We start from the raw sequence: 16,184 nt of genomic DNA, 5'->3' as shown, positions 1-16,184 counted from the left end.
TACCAAACATGGCTTTCCAGAGTAGTTAAAAACAAGAAAAAAACAGGAAGTGAGAGGTTCAAACAGGAAATACTTGTGTTGTACTATTAGGACCAATTAAGACCATTGAGGTCTGACTGAGACAGTACAAATAGATGTTTATAAGGGACTGTGTACTCTTGCGCAGAATTTAGGTGTAATTGTGACATATAATTGTGCAAGGTTTTTATCCTGCACGTTGTATGCATACCCACAACTAAAATCAACCCAGTGTACCACTGGTTTTATTTAAAGCTAGGGTTGGTATGCCTGGAAAAGTTAGCAAAGGCTACAATATGCAACCGATGTATCCCACCCCCTCCCATAAGCCCTGTCATGAAAGCTATGCCCCGAAAACACTTGAACGTGCATTGCATTGTATGTCTCTCCCGGCTTGTGAAGACTCTAAGGCACACTAAGAAAACGGACAGGGTATGCAGGCAGGCAGCTCATCTATTGTTTATTACAGTCCTGAGAGAGCCACAGACACCAGCTCTTCTTTTTTTAAAAGACTTTATTAAGTTGTGGCAATCGAGACGTGGAAAGGATTTTAACAACTAAGATAAAAAGTGATTCAGCAAAAACTTACCAACACTTCCTTTAAAACATACAGCTGCAGAATAATTTGGGCTAATGAACATTTTCCTCCACTACACTATGCTCGGACACAAAAGCTTACGATTTGACAGTGTTTAATATATGGTATTTTGGGACTTACAAGAGATTACAATCTAAAAAGAATGTGTGCCTGTATACCTCATGTGTTTTCAATGTGGAATCCGCAAATATTTTTTATAAAAATAGAGGGGCACTCAGTAGAGTGCATTCTTACACCAAGACCAACAGTCTCCTTATGAAACCACATTTAAATTCACTAGATCTGGATTTGTATTTGGATCTGTACCAAATTGCACAAATACTCATAATATACATTTTCTAAGAAATCAAGGGAAATGTTGAAAAACGTCCTATTTCGCAATGTTAAAGAAAGTGAAAAGAGATTCCTGGATCCACCACCTCCTCTAGATCCACACCAACATTTGTATGGATTCTTTTCTACCTAAACCACATCCTTCCACCAAATTTCATGGTCATCTGTTGGAAGTTTTTGAACAATCCTGCTTACCAACAGACAGACAAACACAGACAAAAACAGAACCTCCTTGGTGAAGGTAATAAAAAAATTAAAATTCAGAGATAATTTCAATGTTTTAGAAAAACAACTTTGCCGCAATTTTAAGTAGAAAACTGGGAGAATGTCTTTTATCGTTAATCAAAGATAAACCTCTTTGCCACAGTTTGTGGTTTTAAAAGTGGAGCGCACTATTACTGAAAGGGTTTATGAGTAGTGTGTAGAGTTATGGCCCTTCATGGCTGTTATGGTGTAGATCCCAGTGATAATCCCCCTCTCTCTCACGCTGCTGTTGGGGATGCTGCTGTCATGTTGATGTACCTGGGTTCTCCTGTTTGCACACATTCCCTGCTGAAATGGCGCTGATACATTCACTTCCCACTAATCGAACGAACTTGCTGAAATTCCAAACTTTTATGAATTGCCATCCGTCATCTGCTCGGTTCACACTTTTTGTTGTGTGGTAACAGGGTGTGGACATGCAGGGCACCCCTCCCACGACTCCCCCTCAAAATGAGGTCAGTCTCCTCTCACCTGGGACAGGGAGCATTCAGGATGTTCACCTGGGACAGGTAGTGTTCAGGTCTCATTCATGCCTCATTCTGCTGTGCCGAGGCCCTCCTGCTCACCTGCTGCAACAGACAAATTCATCCCCACTGTCTGAGGACAACTGAGCCCATTCATCTGGAGGCTTCCATTGACAAACCGGGGGGCAAGTACAGTGCTAATGCCTCGGAGGGCTCAGGGGAGAGGGCGTCTGGACCTGCCATCCTCTTCCGCACCCATATAATGTCCCTCGCCATTCCCAGCCCCCGCCCGCTCCACTCACTCTTTTTCTGCTTTCACTGGCAGGTAACTGGAGAAAGGCATCAGTGAGGGAGCTGAGGGCACCCTGGCTCAGGGCCAAGAGTGAGAGGAAGGGACCCAGGTGCCTACCCCAGGATGGATCCTCTGGACACTCCCACAGGGACCGATGACCAGACAGAGAATGGGAGGACAGTGGAGGACAGTAGAAGCCCACAGAGACCTGGCGTGCCCTGCTCAGACTTCCAAGCTGTTCTGCTCGCTATTGTAGACTAACGATGGTTGCTTATGCGGTGGATTAAGTGACAGAGCTGCTCTGCGGAGGATCTGAATTCACCGTCAAACCTTCTCATGGAAGGAACACAACACGGCTGCTCTTAATGTACCAAGGTATTCAGGTGCAGCTGCGGACATGATTGGTTGATAACAGAAGCAGTGAGCCGGCCAGGCCTCATTTCAACCCTGCTCATCTTGTCACTCATGCACAAACACGGCATGAGCTCAGGACATTCCTTCATCATTTTGTTTGTTTATTTCCAGCTCAACATTTTGTTGTGTCTCTGGATTTGTTCATGCAATAGCTGTCAGGTTAATACAGATAAGAGGACAGCAAAACACACAGAGGAACAAACTCCGACCAGTTTTTACAGAAAGTGAACAATTAATGAAACACAGTGTGCTTCTTTTCAGAAACAAGTGTGATATGATCAGATGGATGGGGAAGATTAAAAATATTATTTCTTAAAAGGCAAAATTTGGGATGTGAAGACTTTGATTAGATCCAAAAAGTCAATAAATGAGTAGTGATATGTATCACTGTATCAATGTTCTATTCTTCTCTAGCAGATGATCAGCACATTGACACTGAAGCCCTTTATTTATGATCAGTCAAATCAATACGACTCAATAAGACTGCTCTTCAACTCTCGCTTGTGTTTTACTTTAAACCAGTTTGTGGACAGTAGATGTGTGCCATCCTGCAACCTTTACACAGTAGATGCCAGAGTTCAGGCAAAACAGAAATTATCAGTGGCATCACACACCCCTGCACACGCACCGTGAGCCTATCTGCTGATGATCGGTATGAAAAGGCGTCGTGCAAACTCATTGGCTCGGTGGGATGTTGCAACCCAAGGACCTAACTGGTCCTTATCTCCCCTGAGCAGACTGCACAGCTTGATATGCATCTGTCATATTTGTCAGAAAGAAAGACACCGCGGTGAGAGCGCGATGAGTCAAAAAACGGCCCAGTGACATAAACTCACTTCCCTGCGGTTTCTCCATGATGTTTTTGTGTTGCGTTCTCCAGCGAGGCAGGGAGCACTCAACACAAACACATCCGACACAGTTGCAAAATCAAGCACTTGCATTTGCGGTTTTCGTGCATGTGGACGTCATAGTACACCTGAATGCTGACCGCCCTCACATGCCTGCACAAGCGAACATTTTGGCAGGCCAGCAAGATTGTCATCATTCCATCGCGGCCATCACCATGACGACAGATAAGGCCCTGTCCTCTTGAAGTCATAGCGGCCTTGCATCAGCTCCATCAGTTGCTGTGGCTAGCTGAGCATCTGCCTGTGCGGGTATGAGAGTCTGTCTGAGGCTATCTGGCCTGATAAGAGTTGGGCAAGAGCAGAGCGACACGTTTACCACAGAGCTGCTAAACATTTCAAATAATAAAGACAGAGTTGATGGTGAAAGTGTCAGACGACTTAACACAAACACCACCATATGTACACAAGTGCACATGCAGGAGAACAACAAGAAAGAATCAAACAGCTCCACTAAAACGTCTAACACAACCCAACTCCTCAGCCGACTGGTTGGGTCTGGTTGTTAAAGGGGCCAAAGGTCTTATAAGGTATAATCTCACTTCTGTCTCTGGAGCCGAGTCTCTTTCTCTCTGCTACGTTTATGCCACTGATTGACTTTTAGCTTCCCAAACCATCATTAATTGGCATCACACACACACACAAACACACACACACACACACACACACACACACACACACACACACACACACACACACACACACACACACACACACACACACACACACATTATACACACGCACATTGAGCATCTAATCCAGCTAATCCACCCTGCCAGTTGAACGACTGGTAATGGTTAATCACCCATGTAAAAATAAAGACAAGACCAAATTGACTGATAGAATTATTCCATTTACCCGCCTGATTAAAACATGTCACCACGGCCATGGTTCACTGGAGATCATCTCAACAGAATGAAAACAACACATGAAAATTAATTGAAAGTCAGTGGTGTAAACGGCTTCATTCATTATTGGTGCAAATAGCAAGCTCCGTAGCATGATAACTGGCACATACAGACACATCAAATTAGCCCAGGAGAAAAAAAGGGAGCCACTTTGAAACTCTTTAAAAAGGGCCCGGAAGATTTCTTGAAACAGGAGACACTTTCTCCAAACAAGAGCAGCACTCTCCTGAAAGGGAAGAATGAGCTTTTTAACGACACCCTTTCAGGCGGCAGGGACGCTTGCAGGACCTGAGCTCGTTCAGTCGCGGGTCACTCCCCAGCACCCTTTGCTCCTGGTGTGACATCACAGGCCGCGTGGGTCAAACTGGAGTGTGCTGGGACAGTAGGGCGCAGACCTACTACGAGCGGACAGAGGCAGAGAAAGGCAAAGTGAGACAAAGGAAAAGTGTGGTGGCTGAGAGAGGGCTCTCTGATTCGTTTCCTTGGCAGGATGACAAAACTGCGCGGAATGCAGTGGAGAGGGGAAAGAGAAGTGATCAAGAGCTCAAGAACGAAAAGAGGGGGGAAAAATAGACGACAGACGAGGAGAGAGAGAGAGGCCTTCTGAGTAAGCCAGGATGGCAGGGCCTTCCATTGATTCATTTCCCCTTTCCCACCCTATTACCATTCTCTCTTCATCTCTCCTTTCTCTTCTGTGCAGCCATTAGCTACATGCCCACTGCTCCCTTCAGTATTCAGAAGGTCATACTTGTGGTTTGACTGAGGGAATCAAATGAAGGTGAGTTGCAGCTCTCTGTGTGTTGACACATCACGATCTATACACACAAGCAATCTGTACACGCCCACTCTGCAGTAAAACCAATGAAACCAATAATTATTTTAGAGTTGACATAACTCATGCTCGTGCCTACAGCAGACTATACACACTCAGACAAAACTGCAATGGTCCCTCTGCACTTCCTCTGTCACCCGCATTTCACAGTGGCGTATCACGGACAGGCCATCCCAGCCTGCGGCCCACCGCTGCTATTGCACTTGGGTAAGCACGACGTCGGCCACATGTTGTCTCGGACACACTCCCAGAGTACCACCCAACACGCATCCCCATAGGCTGTGTGATTAATGGAGTGTGAGCATCAGATACAGCAGCATTACTAAGGATCGTGATAAAGAGCCCCCCAGCCTTTCTGTTTAGTTTTAAATATATTGCTTGTGTCCATCCTGCGTCCGCTGACTCTGGACCCTCATTAATCCAGCTAGGGCATTTTGCTCCTTTGGCACCTTGGCATAATCTTTCATTTTTAATTCGATAGTGATGAAATGCTCTGCCTCAGTATTTTGATACCTCCGTTATACTTTGCAAGCTCTATACAGAATACTGGCAGCAGAATTGAACTTTGAGGACAAACGTTCACAGTATCAAAGAACAGTGAGAATGTTAGCAAGTTCAAAATCTCTGTCCATGGCTGCCAGTGGGGATTAGATTTTTAATGGGTGTAAATGTGAGGACTTAGTCCACTCTCTCTGCTGACAGAAGAGCATCCTCCGATATGGCAGCGTTAGCAGAGGGCCGAACAGAAGCTCCATGTTTACACAATGCTAAGTCAGGTCATGAGTCATTTGCGCAGTTATTCAACAGTTTGAATGTAGTTTGGCTTCATTATATGCCCATCATGTGACAACAGTCAGCCAGAGTGCCCCCCTCCACAGCTCCATAGCTCCTCTTCCCCTCCTCTGCGTCTTCTCATGCCTCTCTCCCCCCCGCCCCCGCCCCCCCCCCACCTTCTACTGGCGCCTTTACGGTTAGTTAGGGATTGCCACAGGACATCATGTGACAAACAAGCAAACACACACAAACACGATGCCGCGCGCACGCGCACGCCCGCCCGCACACACACCAGCAGACGTTCAAGCATGTAAACTACAAGCACCAACACATTCATTCGTCATTCTTCCTTCCATTCACTTCTTTCATGTGGGCTAACTTGAATGAGCAGCAGAGCGCTCACACAATAGGATCCATTCTACTTGCAGTATCAAGCCTCTGTGTCCGTGTGTGTTTGTCCCATCAGTTGCCAGACACAACTTGAGGCAAAATGTTATCACTTGCTTACTGTAGTTACAGCCTTACCGAATCTAGGATTTGTTACATTTTTTTATACGTGACAAGATAATTTACGCTGGTTGTGAATCAGTTTTTCCAAAGTATTTATATGGTTTGTCCTTGAAGACTCCATCGCAATTAATATTTTTGAGAAAAAAGACAGTTAAGGCTTCAAGTATTTTTGATTTATTTTCGGGGATTTCTCAATTTTCTGACGTATGGCTGTTAGAACAACATATTAATATATTGAAAGCAAGCCATTAAGGGGATAACACCATGTTGATATCCATAGTCAGTATTCAACCTCCTTACCTACAGTATCCAACCCAGCCTTGACTCCCTTGAATCCCCCCTCCTTACCCTCCTCGTCTGGCACAGCTCCAACGTCTGAAACTCTAGACAGCGCTGGTTCTGCCCTTTCTACAAAATTTAGGAAGCCATTAGCATCATCAAATCATTACTTCAGGAAAAGGGAGAGAATGATGTGGGAGGAGTGGAGCAAGCAAGAGAAAGAAAGAGACAGAATCAGAGAGAGATATCAGATGTCTCCTGTTTTCAGTCAGTCCATTACAATAATGTGTAGGGACCTAATGCATACAGGAATGATCCCCATAATAACCAGTAAACTAAATAACTGACCAGGAGAGTCCCTACACTGGGTACACACACTCTTGTACTTTTGGTACGCCTTGAAAACATACAAGCATAAACTGTCAAACCAGAGTTCTTCAGATATCTCTCCTTTTTTCCTTGCAGACTTCATGGTCTACCGTATGAGAGAGATGAAACCAACCTTAAAGAAAGATCCACTTTATCTGGTTCAGAAGTAACAATAGTTAGAAAGCGTTTTATAATATAGATTCTTACTCATGGGTATATAGTGTGTAGTAGTACTGTATATGTATAGTATATAGTGTGTCGTTGTCAAGTGGTAACCCATGGTGATGTCAACAATTGGTTTGTGAATTGTTGTTTTGAAGCATCTAGTTGTGCATTTGGTCCATCGCCATCTTGGTTGTTTGAAACCAGAGGTAACCATATTGGGAGAGCCCCATGTGGGGCTGAGTAAGAGCTCAAGGACGCTGCACGACCACCTGCGACCTCCACTCATTGGACGATACTAGCTGTCAATCACACAAATGGGTCCAGTTGACAAAACGAACATCATGCTTTATTGAAGAAGACTTAAAACTAGCGTTTGAGACCATGAACTCCATATGAAAATGTATACTTACAATAATCAAGTCAGAAGTAGGCTCATTTGTCATAGACTTCTATAAAAACTGACCTTTTGCAACAAGTGGAGTGGCCCTCTGCTGGTCATTCGAGAGGATTCAGATTTCAGGCACTTCAGCATTGGCTTCCTTTTGCGGACCCAGAGTCCTGGTTGTTGTCGCCATGATATTTTCCCTTCCTTGACGCCTGTGATCCGTAAGTTCCATGTCTTAGAAAGACCTTCAAATCCAGGCATTCTTTTGGGATTCTGTAAAGTAAAACTGAGAGATGCTTGATTTCGAAATCGAGGTTGACTGATGAGGCATCAGAGTTAGCCGCTAGTGCTACTTTGAACTACTTTATGGCCAAAGCGTTAGCTGAGGAAATAGCCAGCGTTGCTTCCATATTTCAGATAATGTCTGTTTCCAGTTTAACAATCTTTTGTTAAACTCAGGGTGGTCGCAACTTCTCAGAATCACAAATGAATTGTGACACAAATAACTCACTTTGTCTTGCAAAGCTCTGTGTGAGGGCGATTCACTGGATGCTAGAGACAAGTCACAAGTCATCTTGAGGATTACAGGAGACTATGGTGTTCTTAAGTAAGTTCGAGCACTATGGCTTTAATTGGAATTACTTTCTACTCTTTAGAGACATAACACAGCGAGCAGACTTAACACCTTTAGCCGTGCGTTGCTCAACCGGAAGTAGTGATTCCTCTTTTCATGTCCTCCGATATTTCTTCTTCACTCTTGTTCCCTCTCTCTCTCTCTCACTGCTGCACTGTCACCCCAACACAAATCCAGTTCAAATGTAAACAGGCTTAGGTCTTCATTCCTCACTTAAACCGTATCAAATGTATCAAAGCAGAGGCTCAGTGGTGTCCCTGGCTACAGAGGGGTCAGGCCGGGGCTACATGGGGCCACACACTCTACTCAATTAGCCAGAGAGCCAGTTAGTCTGTCTGACCAACACAGTGTGTGTTTCTGCTTGTGTGTGTGCCAGACAGAAACAGTCCGCGAGTGCCCGTCCATAACGCTGTCAGTGTACACAGTGATGAGTGTGTAATCATACGTGAGTGTGTTACTGAATGTAAATGGCGCTGTGTACTGGGTTAATAGGTCACTTCACGGTTATAAGGGACATGAACATGTATATAAGTGAGTGTGTGTGATGTGTGTCTAGCACAGACATGGAGTCTCAAAGCTGCATAGACCAAAGGGGGAAATATGTGAGAGGTTGTCTGCAGGCTAAGGACAATAATGGAGTCAGTCTGCAGCAACATTATTCCTCTAGTTAAGTCACAAGCCCTGGAGGAGTCCTCAGTGGCCTTGAGAGTGCATCGCCTCTTTTTCTATCAAACTAGAATTTTTTTTTTTTCTCTTTTAAATATAACACGCAATACAATCCCCTCTCAGATGAGATACACATGGAATATACAAGTTGGTTAAAGCTACTCCTGCCATTAATGTATCATTTTAAAAGTATTTTTAACCATGAGAGAATTAGCCAGCAAAACCACCTAATTATAAAGCCACAATTGGTAAACAGGGAATAGACAGTTATCAACTTTAGATAAAGTGCTAAATATGTCTTTTGTTGCTGATTAAAATCTACAATTACAGTCATTAGAAAAAAGATAATTCAGCCATTTCTTGTTTTTTCGCCCCCTGGGGCAGATTCTCAAAGGTCGTGGTTTTCTTTAGATAAAATCCTTGCAACTACCCTCTGACCTTTCCTATAACATGGTGGTGCATCCTTGGTTCATATTTATGTGGGAATCAACCGCAACGAAAGCTCTCATTATTTGACTATCTTGTTTTATCGTGGAACAGGCAGAGGAGGAGGAGGAGAGGATGTGTCCCAGGAGACAGTTTTCTCGTCGAGTTCCAATCTCATCAGATACAGATATCTTATTGCTCATTCACAACGATGAGCCAATTGGACACAATCAAACTAATTAGCAAAGGAGAAACTGTAATTCAGTTCCAGCAGTCCCTCCAGTCCAGACTCTGATGTAATAATAGGAATATAGAAGAAAAAGAAGAAGAGGTTTTCTAATGAATTGTCTCTAGAGTGATTTCTCTCTAATCAATTAATCTGTACCATAATGGTCAACATATTTAGTGGGATCTGGAGGTCCCCTAGGGGCCCTCCAGTATAAGGGATCCTCCTCCAAATCTCAATCTCAAGCCAATCACTCTTCCTGAGGCACTCAACTGTCAATCTGACTCTGATCTGGGAACCAGTTCTTATCTGATCCCCCAGGGCTCCCCGGAGGACAGAGGGGTAGAGGCGGTGGGGCGTCCTAGGCAGGCCAAGCCAAGCCAAGCCAAGCCAAGCCATGTCTACATACCTCCCCATGAACAGCTACAGCCAAACTTTCACCACCAGAGGTGAAACCTAAACGTGAGAATGTTTGAATAGACGCTATAAACTAAAAATGCTTAATCAACATGGACAGATAATCCATAATAGGTGCTAAAGGTCATAAATACGGTCAAATGATGTTGAAAATCTATTAGCAATTAGCCAGTTCAGGTGTGTCTATTATACCTAAAATAAAAGTTTTAGGATTGTTTATTTATATTCAAATCCTAAAATAGTCTTTTTAACAGGTATTATTAAGAATGAGTCATTCAAGAATGTACTTAGATAAAAGTATGAAAGTATTGTCAGCGAATCCCATCTGATGTTATAGTATCAATTAAGCAAAACAAAGGTTCCTTGTAAGTATTAAGTTTTATTAATTTGATTGATGCATTCTGTAGTCAAATCTTAAACACTACATCATATTTTATCAAATTAAAGTGCTGAAAACTTGGAGCAAAAAAATGTAAATTAAATTGTAACTGTAATGTCAGATTAATGAAGTGCAGTACAAAGCAGTACAATTTCTCAGTAAAGTAGAAATAAGTTTTTAATCCTAAAGACATTTACTCTGGTGAAGGTTCTACCTACATGACTGATATTTACTATGTCAGCTGCTTCAAAAGTCCACATTTTTAAGGGTTAAAAATTACAAAAGTGTTTCTTTCTGATGTTATATAAAAATCTTCAATGTATAAATCTGAAACAGGAATTAACAATTCAACATATTGCTGACTTCTGATGGGTAAAAGATATCGAGACGTGACAGCCTGGGTTTAAAAGAGAAGTTAAGAGATTTTATCTTCTTGCCACCATTTACTGAGACGTTTTGAACAGACAGAAGACATAGACAACTCTGAGACATGGTTTTCTTCAGCAGGTGGGAGTTGAAATGTAGATATTCAAATTTCCCTTTTCCACAGCTCGTCTTTACACTGACCGTGTTGGCTGCATGATGGTAACATTAGTTTGCAACTTTGAATTGTATATTTTAAAGTTTATTTGTATAGACAAGTAAAACCATGAACCAATGCCACAAACCAAAGCATTTATAACCTAGAACGTATTTGCCATGCACGGCATATTTTTATTTATCTTCTTGTGCTATCAGTTGTCAAACTATCTTTGAAACCATCCCTAAATTAGACCCTGTTAAAACTGGCACTGACTGCTGAGGTGACAACTGAATATATACTCCCTAATTTCTTCATTAAAATGCTTTTTTTTTTTACTGATAGTTTTGGTGATATCACAAAGACCACTTTAAAAAAAGCTTTCACTTAAGAGTACTTTGTCGGTGTGTTTGTCCAACTCTCAGTGTGTATGACAATGTCTGTGTGTTCAATTCCCGTTATCGACGATTCCATCGTGCAGAAATAAGCTCTGTCAGGTCTTGTAGCTGATCGTCCTGAGGCTCGTCCATCAGACACAAATTCAATTGGAGCCTTTTAATTAATAATGCCGTTTATCGGAGGGGGACATCGGGCGCTCGGACGGGGGGCGGGGGGACACTGGGAGCTCGTCTTTGTAATTGGGACGCCTGATTAGGCTCTGGAGGAAGCTTTTAAGCCGGCAAGGTTATCAGTGCTCCTCCCTCCGTCTGTCATCATCATCTCCTCACTGTGGGCTCCCGTTTTTCCTTCGCTCTTGTCTGATCACTTTTATTTTATCTTCCCGTGCTGGTTCTTTTGTCTTGTCCTATTCTAATCTGCTCTTTGCTGCCTTCAACAGGTGTGGGACATGGAATTCCTTCAGAGAGCTGCCTGCTCAGCCTGTAATACATCTCAATATATAATACTTTTAAACATTGGATCAACTCCCTGGTGAATGAGTCTGAGTTAATGCTGCAGAAAGTGAGGCTCAGCACTCAGGAAGCTGGACAGCTCCTGACCGGCCTGATGTGAATGGAGACTTATTGATCTCAGCAGGCTGTGGTTAGGGGCCCTAATGCATTTACACCCTGCTATACACATTCTGTTTGTCCTTCTTAATTACAGCTACACTTTAACGGATCCATACAACTCAATGACTTTCTCCTCTTTTTTTCAACCCATCCTATTCTCCCCAATTTCCCCCCTTCTTTTCCTATTCCCCCCTCTGCCCTCTGCCTCTCTGTCCTCTGCGATCCCTGGGGTATTATCTCTAACGGCAGTGTTTGTAAGGCCAGTCTGGTGTTGACATGGCTGATGTGTTTTGGTGTGCAATGATGTGTTTTTCTAAATGATTCAAATTAACCAATAGTGCGTGGCACAGATGAGGAAACACCCACAACTGTCAACTGAGGCGTCATGTTGTTGTGAGCTCCGTTGCTTTTGCATGGTAATAAATAGTATTAGATACCATAATGCACATAATGTTATATAATTCGGTGCATATCACATGGCGCTGGTTTGTCACACATATCGTGATTTTAAGCAGTTAAAATCACAATGTAAATGCAAGATAAGTGAGTCCAGTAATCAGTAAAATGAATTAAATATATGTGTTTGTAAACTGTACATACATTTACAAGCTCTAAATTTACAGACCTCTGAAACAAAGTCTGAGCTCAACGAGGAAAATGAGGAGATTGACTTAGGGATCAAACTATAAGCAACGGGACGGGGGATGAAACTGTTTGAAAATGTTATTAATGTGAATTACTGTCTTGACAGATCAAACAACATTTTTGTTAGTGTGGGACTAAAAACGTGTCTTCCTGTCTCCCTCCCTCCCTCCCTCCCTCCGTCTCTGTCTCCCCCCTCTGTTGGTATGCTGTGATCTCTGAGGAACATCCCACCCGGCCTCAAACTCTTAACCCCACCTTTACTTTACCTCCTCAAATCCTTCTCTCTAGCTTAAACTCTATTCTTACATTTCTGCCCTGACCTTGACTTAACTCCTATCCTCTCTTTCTTTCAAAAGGCCGATCATAGGAGCAGCTCGATGCTTTTACCGTGTTTCTAACTCAGCAAAAGAAAAACATCAGACACACTTAGAGGCAAAGAAAAAAAGTCTGATAGTTTAATAGTTTAAATTTGCTCCTCTTATGAAACCAGTAACACACTTTCAGATGACTAAGAGCAATAACAAATGAATCATTGTGGATAAAAACAAACCAAGTTTCTTTCCATGTAATAAAACACATTAATGTCCCATGTGACTAATATCTAGCAGGGAGATAATGGTGTTAGGGGTTGTGCCAGGGAGATCTGTGATCTTTGTCTGCCTGTTTAGAAAAGCCGTGTAAATCATCAGAGAATAGTCCTAAAATGTGACACACGAGCGAGCCAGATAAGCAAAGCAGAGAGTGTGGGCTGGGACAATGAGAGGAGTGCTTACATACCACGCTGTTTATGACAGTGATCATTCAAACACTTAACCCGACACTTTTAAACAGCTTTAATCCTGTGCAACATCCAGCTGCTTATTCTACATAGGTATGATTCCACTGGTAGTAAATAATAAAATCCTTGTAACGCTATGAAATCCTCTTTTTTACAACACAATGATCAATGTTACACTAAAATGTGACCACCCTTTAGTAAAGAGCAGTGTTGATTACACAGGTTTTTTCCCCCACGCATATCAAAATAAACCTTTTTAATGTATCTAAAAATGCAATCAGCTACGAGAAAAACCCTTTTGTGAAATGACTGTAAATTTTTCTTCAGCTTTTGTTATTGTTTTGTCTATGAGGAAGAACAATGTGGGCCATTTGTGTGGAGTTACTGCTGTACGCTTCCCAGAAACGAGTAGCCTTTAAATCATAACGTCACAACTTTTTCTTTTGCGTCTTGGTCAGAGCTAGATGAGTAGATGATTAGATCACACAAAAAACAAACAAATTAACCACAACAACGAAAGAGGTTTTAAACAAGTGATAGATTCCCCAACCAGAAGGTCGGTGGTTCGTTCTCCGGCAGCTCCCCCCTCCATTCAAGATACAAGATGCAAGACACTGGGTCCTAAAATTCCCCTGATGACAGTGCAGACAGTTTATGAATGGTGTGTGATAGAAAGCGTGCTCTGCATACTAGTGCTGTATGAATGTGATGAACTGTAAAGCATTGCGAGTGGTCGATAAGACTGGAGAAGCACCATTTACCTGAGTGTACAGATATGGAGCGGTTTTGTTTATTTCATGTTAAACATTTTTTTCTCTTCTCACTGGATGGAAGTGGGTGTGGCTCAGTTGGAATTATGTCACACAGTCTTGCAGGCACCAATCAGGATTCAGGATTTCAAATTTTGAATTGGAATCAGATTGCCAGTGCTGTCAGTCAAATTGTATCACACCACGCCCACATTGTCCTGCTGAAGCAGAGAGGCTGTGTAACTGCAACATAAACCCTCAAATAAATAAGGTGGGTTTCCTAATTTTACCATTGAGTGATGCTCATTTAGTCGTGAACGTTTTACTTGTTAAAAAAAGACTCAATTGAAACCATGTTTTCAAGTTCTCTTAGTAGACCTCAAAATAAAAATTATATAAAGATGGAACAAAACCAAAACATGAGATAAAGACCAGAAAAATAATATACTAACTTTAACCGTGTGCCAGAGGAATTCTACTGAAAAGTCCCAGAGGTTGCCAACTTGGTGGTAACTACATCACTGATTCGCTTTCTTTTATGGAAATGAGTCCCCCCCCTCCTTCCGGTCTACTGGTTTCCTCACATCCAGCTCGGGTCTGTTTTGGTGTGGTGTGGTCTTAAGTGGTTGGACCAGGGAGTTCTGTCCCGCGGCCCATCCGTTGGCTGGGTCCTAATCCAGTTAGGGCTGAGGGGGTCTGGCGTTTCCCGTCTTGGCCGAGCAGACTGTGCTAAATGAGGTTTTTACTTGCCCCGAGGAGCCCGACTTTAATGGACCCTTTCAAATGAATACATAAAGAAGAGAGGCAGAGTATAGCGCAGGGGAGGCAGCTCAGCTCAGCGGAGGAGGAGGAGGAAGTGACAGTGACAGTAATTAACAGGTGAAGTAATCTGTCAATCCACCAATCAATCAAATGTGAATCTGTCTGTCTCTCGTATTATTAATGACAAGACGACGAGCATATTTATTAATGTTTACCAGCAGCCCTGACATTTAATAAGTGAAATAAGGCTGTTGTGAAGCTTTTAGGGACTCGACATGGAGGCGGCGGAGGTCTATACTCTGCTCAGTGCACTTCCTCTCTCCCACTATTGCTAGAACACTATTGTGCGTATGAATGTATTTATAAGCTGTAGCCAGTGCCACTACATGGAGCCCTTTGGTACGGTTAGAAAATAGCTCCATCTGTATCCCTGCACTCTCTCTGCGTCACACACACACACACACACACACACACACACACACACACACACACACACACACACACACACACACACACAAACAAACAGCACTCTACTCCACCCTTTCCCACTGGGTCCATGGGATGGGCAGTGGACTCAGGGGAAATGAGGTAACACATACACACATACACACCCACACAACCGCACACACAGAAAACACAGTGACAGTGTAGCTCCATTCAGGCCTCTGTTCTGCTCCGTCCATCAAGGCTGTCAATCTCGGGGCACGTCTCAATACCCCCCCCCCCAACCCAAACCTCGGCCCACCTTTTAAGGCCTGGAATATTTGGTCCTGCCAGTTGCCATGGGAACGATCCAGATGTTGGCCTCTGATTAGCTGGCGACGGTCAAATGAAATCAGAAGAGGTGTGATAAGATCGCGGGGCGACAGAGGCTGGGAGAGTGGTGGCCGCGAGCAGGAGGGGGATGGAAGCAGGGCTCTGTGTATGTGTGTGTGTGTGTGTGTGTGTGTGTGTGTGTGTGTGTGTGTGTGTGGGGGGTCCATAGAAAGTCATATAAAAGGTGGGTTTTAGAAAGAGTGTTGCACACACATTCATACAATTTCATACAATTCACTGGGGACGGCTGTTCTTCACCCAATTTTCCCTCAGTCAAAACCAAACAATCACAGTCTCTGTTTGTTTTCTGAATTAGAGTGTGTCATGGACGTTTGTAGTAAGTGACAACAGAGCACCTTTGACTCTTCCTCTTTCTTCTGGGAACGTCAAAATAGAAACAAACGGATGTAGCGGAGCAGCCTGTTAATCCCACAACGAGGCTGATGTCGAGCGGCCTAAACAACTTTCAATTTTCAGGGAAAGTTGTTCTTTTCCTCTGATTCCACAGTTGATACAGGGGCTACAAGCTGAAAATGAAAACATGTCATAGGCTACATTCATACTATATTTTAATTGGAACATTCGTCAACTCTGCCACAAACATATGAGTTGTAGAGCCGCTAAAATAGAGAAGTCTGGAAACACT

This window comes from Hippoglossus stenolepis, chromosome 3 (assembly GCF_022539355.2).
Source record: "Hippoglossus stenolepis isolate QCI-W04-F060 chromosome 3, HSTE1.2, whole genome shotgun sequence".
Taxonomy (NCBI): Eukaryota; Metazoa; Chordata; class Actinopteri; order Pleuronectiformes; family Pleuronectidae; genus Hippoglossus; species Hippoglossus stenolepis.
The sequence above is the reverse complement of the archived record's forward strand: the minus strand, read 5'-3'. Positions refer to the sequence as shown.